The sequence below is a fragment of the Pseudopipra pipra genome, chromosome 3, assembly GCF_036250125.1.
Source record: "Pseudopipra pipra isolate bDixPip1 chromosome 3, bDixPip1.hap1, whole genome shotgun sequence".
Classification (NCBI taxonomy): domain Eukaryota; kingdom Metazoa; phylum Chordata; class Aves; order Passeriformes; family Pipridae; genus Pseudopipra; species Pseudopipra pipra.
This window is the reverse complement of record NC_087551.1, coordinates 33,922,521-33,930,772: the sequence shown is the minus strand read 5'-3', so window position 1 is coordinate 33,930,772 and position 8,252 is coordinate 33,922,521.

Below are 8,252 nucleotides of genomic sequence, written 5' to 3'. Positions count from 1 at the left end.
ACATTTTTTACCAAAATCCATTTCATGTTTGATATGAAGAGTCCTGGAAGCAAAGTCCTCCTAAAGTCATTGAATTTTAAGGTACTTAAGTTATTTGTATCACTTGCTATAATAGCATCTTTTTTTTTTCCTTTGTTTTTTTTCCTGTTTTGTTTTTTAATCTAACTCTTCTTCTGTGTTTTCAGCTGTTTTGTTTGAAGTTTATTTGCTTGCTGGACACAGCTGAATTTTGAGTCAGGAACTGTGGACAGTATGTCAGAGGTAGTTAAGAGTCCTAGAATTATATTTTCTTGGTTAAGGAAAGAAACGGGAAAACAATGTCAGTTCCCTTCTGGTGAAAGATAATGATTTAGCTGGACTCTCAGCTGGTGTAGGAAATTGGTGATAAAGAACATTTGCTGTTGACTGTGCCAGGTAATTGTAGCCTTTAACTTGGAGTGGTCATTTACTGCAGCTGTTCACATCATTTTTGCTTCCAGAGTGTGTTACCTTGGGATTCTTTCTGCATACTTGTCACTTGGAAGCCATAGCTAGACCAGAAACGGCATTTTGCCTGCTTGGCGACAGTGTTGATAATCAGGTGTGCGTCTGCACAGCATTTTTCACAGCAGCTGCCACCTCACTTCCAAAGGGACAATTAAAAATGCAGGTTTAAACTCCTCCTGAAGCTGTAGATGGTGCAGAGCTTGTGCAGCAGGAAGCCTGCTTCTCCTGGTCTGGCTGCCATAGGCAGTGGAGATCAGCAGCTTCACTTAAAACAGCATCTACCCCATTCAGTTGGGAAGGGCCTATTGGCAAAGCTATTGGCTCTGATGCACCCAAGCCGGAACCTACTGACTCCTCTTGTCATTCTACAGCCATTCTGGCTCCTCTTGTCATTCTACAGCCATTCTGGCTCCTCTTGTCATTTCTTTTGGCCGATGATGGAACTACTTTTTGATCAGGTATCAATCCTAATTTTTAAAACTTCACATGAACCTCCAAGTTATCCCTGGTTATAAAGACACTTCAAAAAACTCTGAAACTGTCATCTACTAAAAAAGGAAATATCAGAACAAAATGGTTCTTGAGACATATTGTGTGAATTTAGTGTTCTGCTTCTCTTGGGGGCACAGCAGTGTTATTTTAAGCTTAAAAAGAAACTGTGATACAGAAAATCTACCTGTTGTAATGTGAAGACAATGTGATTTATTTTCAAGGTATCTGCAATTTTGCAGGTAGCAATGTGCTAGGAGGATTTTATAGGGTCCAGCTAATGATGGAGAAGTGCTAGATACCTTCCTTGCAGAGTTTCTTGCCACAAGGAACTGGAAGGAATGCTTTTGTTTAAGTGCTTTGTCCTAACTGGTGAAATGAAGGGTCTTGTTCCCTTACATTCTTTTGACCAGGACCTACCTCAGGAATTCTTGCTATTTTGTTTGAATGTCTTGATCAACGATGGCTATCTGGATTAGCTGATCAACGTCCAGTCGTAACAGTAATTCTTGAGGAAACTATATGAACTGGGAGATCTAGTTACTGAATTTTGTTGCTGCAGGATTTTTTTTCTCTTTTATAATCTGCAAAAGTTGAAGAGAAGCCTCTCTTTGCACTTAATGCTAATTTAAAAGGAACCCATAATTCTCTTATTCGTTTTTCAACCCATCCTTGTGTTTGGGTTTTATGTTAGCTTTATGTAATAAATATTCATTTTCATTTTCCGCATCATTGCATGCAAATTTATTCAAGTTCATACTTCTAGGAAACAACATGTTATAACTTACACTGAATACAATGGAGATGAAAATCTCAGCAAAGAAAGTAAAGTGTTTGGATTTTCTTTATCAGGAAAATGTTTGGAGAATGCCCCATTTTTTTTCAAAACTATGGAAAGCAAATTCAGATCCTACGTCTGTTCCTGTCGATATGCAATCCTGCACAGTTCTGTGGTCCCCTGATGATATCCAGTGGACTGATCAATTCAAAGAAAGCAATCCAATTTTACCCACTGACTGCATTTTTGGCCTTCAGGAATATTTTGTTCCCTAGCTCAAGCAGAGAGAGCACAGAGGTTAGTGTACTGGAAGTCTTTGGAGTGGGATGGCAGCGTTACTGTTAAAATGCCAGTTCATTTTTATTTGGAGACAAATCTTTGACTGCTCCCAGGAGTGTTTCTCCTTCTGCTTGTATTGCCTTCACAGGAAAATGAATCATGCCAAGTAAACACCATATCAATCATGCTGCTTATATTTGTATTTTGAAATCTGGGTTTGGAAGATTCCTGAATTAGCATAGAAGTCCCTCAAAACACAGCTGTTTGTTTCATCATGAAAAAACATCACAGTATTACCTGCATCGACCTCTTTCCAACCTGAAGGATAGAAATTGTCCTTGAGATAAATTTGAAAAAGACACATGCAGAAACTGTCACTTTCATTTCCAGAAGAAGTTGATATTGTTTCCTATGAAAATAGTTGAGTAGAGATCTGCTTCCTTCTACATGCATCCCCATCATTGATGCATGGAGGAAACAGGTGTATTAGTGTGATCCAAACCTCATTGTCACCAGAAACACTGAGCTTTTGCCTAAAATTGAAAAATTGTTTCCTTTAAATCCATATCTGAGATCATAAGAGATTGAGCTGTGCTGCATAAGCAGTTGGTATTGAATAAGGGTCTCACAGAACCACTGCACTGTCCAGTGGTAACAGCTTCAGTAGGACAGGGTCCTTACCATCCTTAAGATCTCTGTAGGGCATTTCAGCCATGGAGGATAGACAGAGAGGGTTTTTTTCCTAATTCTACTGCCTTTCCAGCATGCCACTGAATTTTGTACTGTGCTGAACTGACTTAAGAAGTGAAATATGACTTTCCTGGCTTAGAAAAGTAATGTATTAAAATTTAGGGTAAAAATCAAGTAAGATCCTGTAGTCTTCAGGATAATTTTAAGAGCCCTGCGATGTCTTTGGGTTAGCGAACTACCAATGACCATTCCTTGTCATGTGCCCTTTGATGTAAACTCATAGTGACATTTTCTTTTAAAAGTTGATCAACAGCTCTGTTGGCTGCCTACAGACAATTCTGCACTCTTACAAATGGCTCCCAGAACAGAGTTGACCTATAACCAGATTTATTTTCAGAAAAAAAGCTCAAAATTTGAAAAACGTATTTAAATAAGGAAGATTATGAAGAATCATAGAATCATCCAGGTTGGAAAAGACCTCTGAGATCATCAGGTCCAACCCTTGATCCACTACCACTGTGGTTACTAGACCATGGCACTAAGTGCCACATCCAAGAACACAGAATAGATTTCAATATACTTTCTATTAGTATTATCCCTAAATAATTCACAGACGTGTTTTAATAGGTAGAGCAGTACCAGGAACATGAGATGAGAACATACCATGCAGACCATACCTTTAGCATCTTTTTGTAGAAACTTTATTCCCTGGAACTAACAGTCCTCACAGCTGAAAGCAGTAACAAGGTGTTAGAAGGTCAGGAGACAGCTGTGTTCTTTGCCACTATGGAAGAACTTGGGAGGAAGTGGAGATCACCTGTGGATGGATAGACCTGAGAAGGTAAGACCAGATACTCAGTGTTGCCACCAGCAGTGACTCAGGAGATGAAACAGCAGGACCAACTGGAAGGTTTTCATTGCTTCCTTCTGGCCTGTGCTTCCTGAGCAGAACTGAGTCCCACAGTGGCCAGCTTTCACTGTCTCTGCCCATGTTCCTTTCCAGGGGAACCTTTCTACCCCTTCTTTTGTTTGTGGTCCTTTGTATTCCTGCTCATCCCCATTTGCCGAAAGCTACTTTTGTGGTAACCTTTGCTCCATGCCTCAGCAAGAGGAATGTGGCAGGACCATTGTCCTACCTCTGCTACTCCAGTGTTTTTTCTTTTCCCCTTTCCCCAGCATGGAGGCTCCTCATTTGTGTTACTATTTGTGTAAGCCTCTTCTCCTTTTTAACTATCCCATGTAGCACATGTAGTTGAGACTTATGTCTTTGAAGAGGGGAAGTTGCATCTCAGTAAGCAGAGAAGCATCTCAGAAACCTAGCAAAGTATATGTTGGGGGTTGCTGACAGCAAACAGGGAGTTGCAGGGCTGCCTGGCTGTGAGAGCACAGAGAGGCACTGGCAGAGGCAAAAGCAGCAGTGGGTGTGAGGCTGATGGGCAGAAACTGTTTGCCTGGCTGCTGCAAGCTGTTGAGTTTTGAGCCCAGAAGGAAAGGGGCTGTTGAGAAGGTGCAGGTCTGGGTGAGAGAGTGGAGGTTATCAACATAAATCAGTAAGAGAGAGCGTGCTGGAAGGCTGAAACTCCCATTTGGTCTTAGCTGGTGTAAGATGGTCGGTTTGTGGAGGCTGTTCAGTCTAGTTCCCAGTTAGCTGGTTGTTAAAGGGACTCGGAGGGTTTTCTGCCTGCTTTGTCATGTGCTAAGGGGAAAACAAGGTTAGGCTGCACATGCATCCATGGGGCACAGTCCTACTGTGGTCTGTAAATGGCTTCTCATCACCTTCGCACAGATCTCAGTTCAGAGATGATGCACATCATACTAGCCTTCCTAGTGTCTACCTATCCTTTAGGTTTAACAACCCAGGCTTTTTTCCTGAGGTCTTATGTAGAACAGGTGAAGTTAACGGGAGATAAGTGATATTTAGTCTGCTGTGAATTGAACTTGGACTCTCGCAGAAACCTGATATCTGCAGAGTGAAAGAGTATCGGTCTGCCCTAACTCTTGGAAATTGGGGCATATACAATCTGGCATCAAAGGCAAGACTCATACCAGTACCTTTGGTGCTTGTGAATTGTTTCTGGTGGTGCCTAAGGGTTCGTGTTATCAAAGAGTGGGAGCCTGTCTAGTTGCAGAGTGTGTAGGAGTCCTGCAAAGGTTGTTAATAGTGCTATGAATCCTTCAGTATGTTGCTTTATGGCTTCTTTAATAAGTGGATAGGATTTTGCCTGTGAGGGACATGCATGTAGAAAGTGCCTTTCTAGAGGAGAATGTGGGTGCCGAGGCGCAAAGTCTCTCGGGGCTCACTCTATCCCAGGGCCCATTCCAAGGATGCTGCATAATCTGCTGTAGGACACAGCAGCCTTGCACAGGATGCCAGCTAGTTTTCAGTCTCCATGAAGTCTTTGGTTTGCTAACAAGAATACAGTTCTGGAAATCTGGGTCTCAGTTGTGGCCATGTTTGTCAGAGCCTGCGGAGTCTCAGGCCTCTTGAAGACTCTCTACTTCTCTCTGTTCCAGTCAGTTTTGGGGTCTCAGTCCCAATATCATATTTAGTCTTGGCCAAGGGTGAGATTTAAGTGCTGCACCTCAACCACAGGGAAACACCTGGTCTTTTCTGCAAAGTGTAGGTTTTCTGGGATTGCATGATCACTGAACTGTTTCAAAGAGTTCAAGTTTTCATAGAATCAAAGAATATCCTGAGTTGGAAGGGACCCACAAGGATCCTCAAACTCCAACTCCTGGCCCTGCACAGGACAGCCCCAAAAATCACACCATGTGCCTGAAAGCACTGTCCAAATGCTTCCTGAACTCTGTTAGGCTTGGCGCTATGACTGCTTCCCTGGGGAGTCTGTTCCAGAGCCCAAACACCTTCTGGGTGAAGAATCTTTTCCTAATATCTAAACTAAACCTCCCCTAACACAGCTTCATGCCATTTCTTCAGGTCCTGTCACTGGTCACAGAAAAAGAGATCAGTGCCTGCCTCTCTACTTTCCCTCATGAGGAAGTTGTAGACTGCAATGAGGTCTCACCTCAGTCTCCTCCAGGCTGAACAAACCAAGTGATCTCAGCCACTCCTTGTAAGGCTTCTTCTCTAAACCCTTTGTCATCTTTGTGGCCCTTCTCTGAATGCTGAAGCTTTATATTTTTCTAATATTGTAGCACCCAAAACTGCACACAGAATTCGAGGTGAGGCCACATCAGCACAGAGTAGAGTGGAACAGTCATCTACCTTGACTGGCCAGCAGTGCTTTTCCTGATTCACCCCAGGACACAATGGGCCCTCCTGGCTGCCAGGGCGCTGCTGACTCAGATTCAACTTGCCGTCAACCAGAACCCCCAGGTCACTTTCCGTGGCACTGCTCTTCAACCTCTTGTTCCCCAGTCTGTACGTACCTCCAGGGTTGCCCTGTCACATGTGCAGAATCCGACACTTGTCTTGTTAAACTTCATGTGGTTGATGAGAGTCCAGCCCTTTAATTTGTCTGTATTTCTCTGTAGGACCTCTTTGCCTTTGAGGGACTCAGCAGATTCTCTCATTTTAGTATCATAGGCAAACTTACTTTTGTTCAGGCTGAGATCTCTTAAGCCTTCAGTTTGTCTGTTTCTGGAGTCTCCAATTTGTCTGGAGCTGAAAAGCGTATTGCTGTCACACAATTGCAGAATCCAAGAATGGGTCTGGTTGGAAGGGATCACAGTGGGTCATCTGGTCCAACCCAGATGACCAGATGACCAACCCCTGCTCAAGCAGGGTCATCCTAGAGCACATGGCACAGAATTGCATCCAGACAGTTCTTGAATATCTCCAGTGAGGGAGACTTTATGATCTCTCTGGACAATCTGTTCCAGTGCTCAGTCACCCACACAGTAAAGTTCTTCCTCATGTTCAGGTGGAACTTCCTGTGCATCAGTTTCTGCTCTCTGCCTCTTGTCCTATTGCTTGGCACCACCAAGAAGAGTCTGGTTCCATCCTCTTGGCATCCTCCCTTCAGATGCTTAGAGACATCGATGTCATACCCTTGCACTTGTCTCTTCTTTAGACTGACAAGGCCCAGCTCCCTCAGCCTTTCATCATCTTTGTAACCATCCACTGGACCCGCTCCAGGAGCTCCATGTCTCTCTTGTACTGAGGAGCCCAGAACTGGACAAGGCACTCCAGATATACCTCACCAGGGTTGAGGAGAAGGTGAGGCACCACTCAACCTGCTGGCAATGCTTTTCCTAATGCGACCCAGGATACCATTGGCCTTCTCGGCCACAAGGATACACTGCTAGCTCATGGACAGCTTGTTGTCCACCAGGACTCCCAGGTCCTTCTCTGCAGAGCTGCTTTCCAGCAGGTTAGTGCCCAGTTTGTACTGGTACATGGAGTTATTCCTCCCCAGATGCAGGACTCTGCATCTCCCTTTGTGGAATTTCAGTAGATTCCTCTCTCCCCATCTTTCCTCCTATTGAGGTCCTTCTGAAGGGCTGCACAGCACTCTGGAGTATTGGCCACTCCCCCCAGCTTTCTGTTTTCAGCAAACTTGCTGAGGAGTCATCTTCCCCTTCATCCAAGTCATTGATGAATAAGTTAAACGATACTGGACCCAGTATTGTCAATCTGTAAGTTCTCACATGTGTTCCCAGGTGCCTGGATTGCAGAGCCGTGTTACAGAAAACTATTTCTCCCACCAAACACTAAAACTCAGGAGAAGATGTAAGAAATAGAATCTCACAAAGTAGCAGCCCATTGGTCATTCACTGTTTGATTTATATCAAACACCCCCCACAAACACACATCATTCAATTTTAGGAATGGTGCTATTATGTTGAGTTTAGATACAATCTTAGCAGAAGGCTCACCTTATTCGAGCCATCCAGTTGAGGGCACCAGCACAGTTACCATCAGAAACAGAGATTTCCTTTTATTTATGTGCATTCCGGCAGTTTTATATGGTTAGGGTTAGAATCAGGTTAGGGTTAGCATCCTTTCTGGAGTTAGACCACTAAATACTGCAATACATCTCCAAGTAAAAAATGACTCGAGCCCATTCTCATCTGGTCCTTATTTTCTACTTAGGAGAGTAATTTCTAGTAGAATCGCTGTAATGGGCCACGGCTTTCTAAGCTCTGAAGATTATCGTTTATGGAGGACTAGCTTTCCTTCTGTGGCATTTAAGAATAATATGAGTTAGTAAAGAGTTCTTTCTAAAATGACACCTTCAGAAGGAGGTTTTCTCTCAGGTAAGCGTCGGTCTGAATTACATGTGCCTGCCACAGGATGGCAGCAATCCGTCACCGCTGACGCATCCGCTTCACTTCGGGTGTTATATTTCAAGATGAAGTCCGAAGATAAACTGTTCACAGTAGACCACTGTGTGAAGGTGGTATGACAAGCACAGGAAAGCCTTTGTGTATACTTATTCGTTATTGGTTAAAGTCATGTTTTACAACCTTTATTACAATATGAAATTTACTTAGCTGCAAAAGCTGGCCCAGGGGGTGAACTCTTATCATATAGTAGTTGGTATGGGAATTCATTCTGTGGATGGTT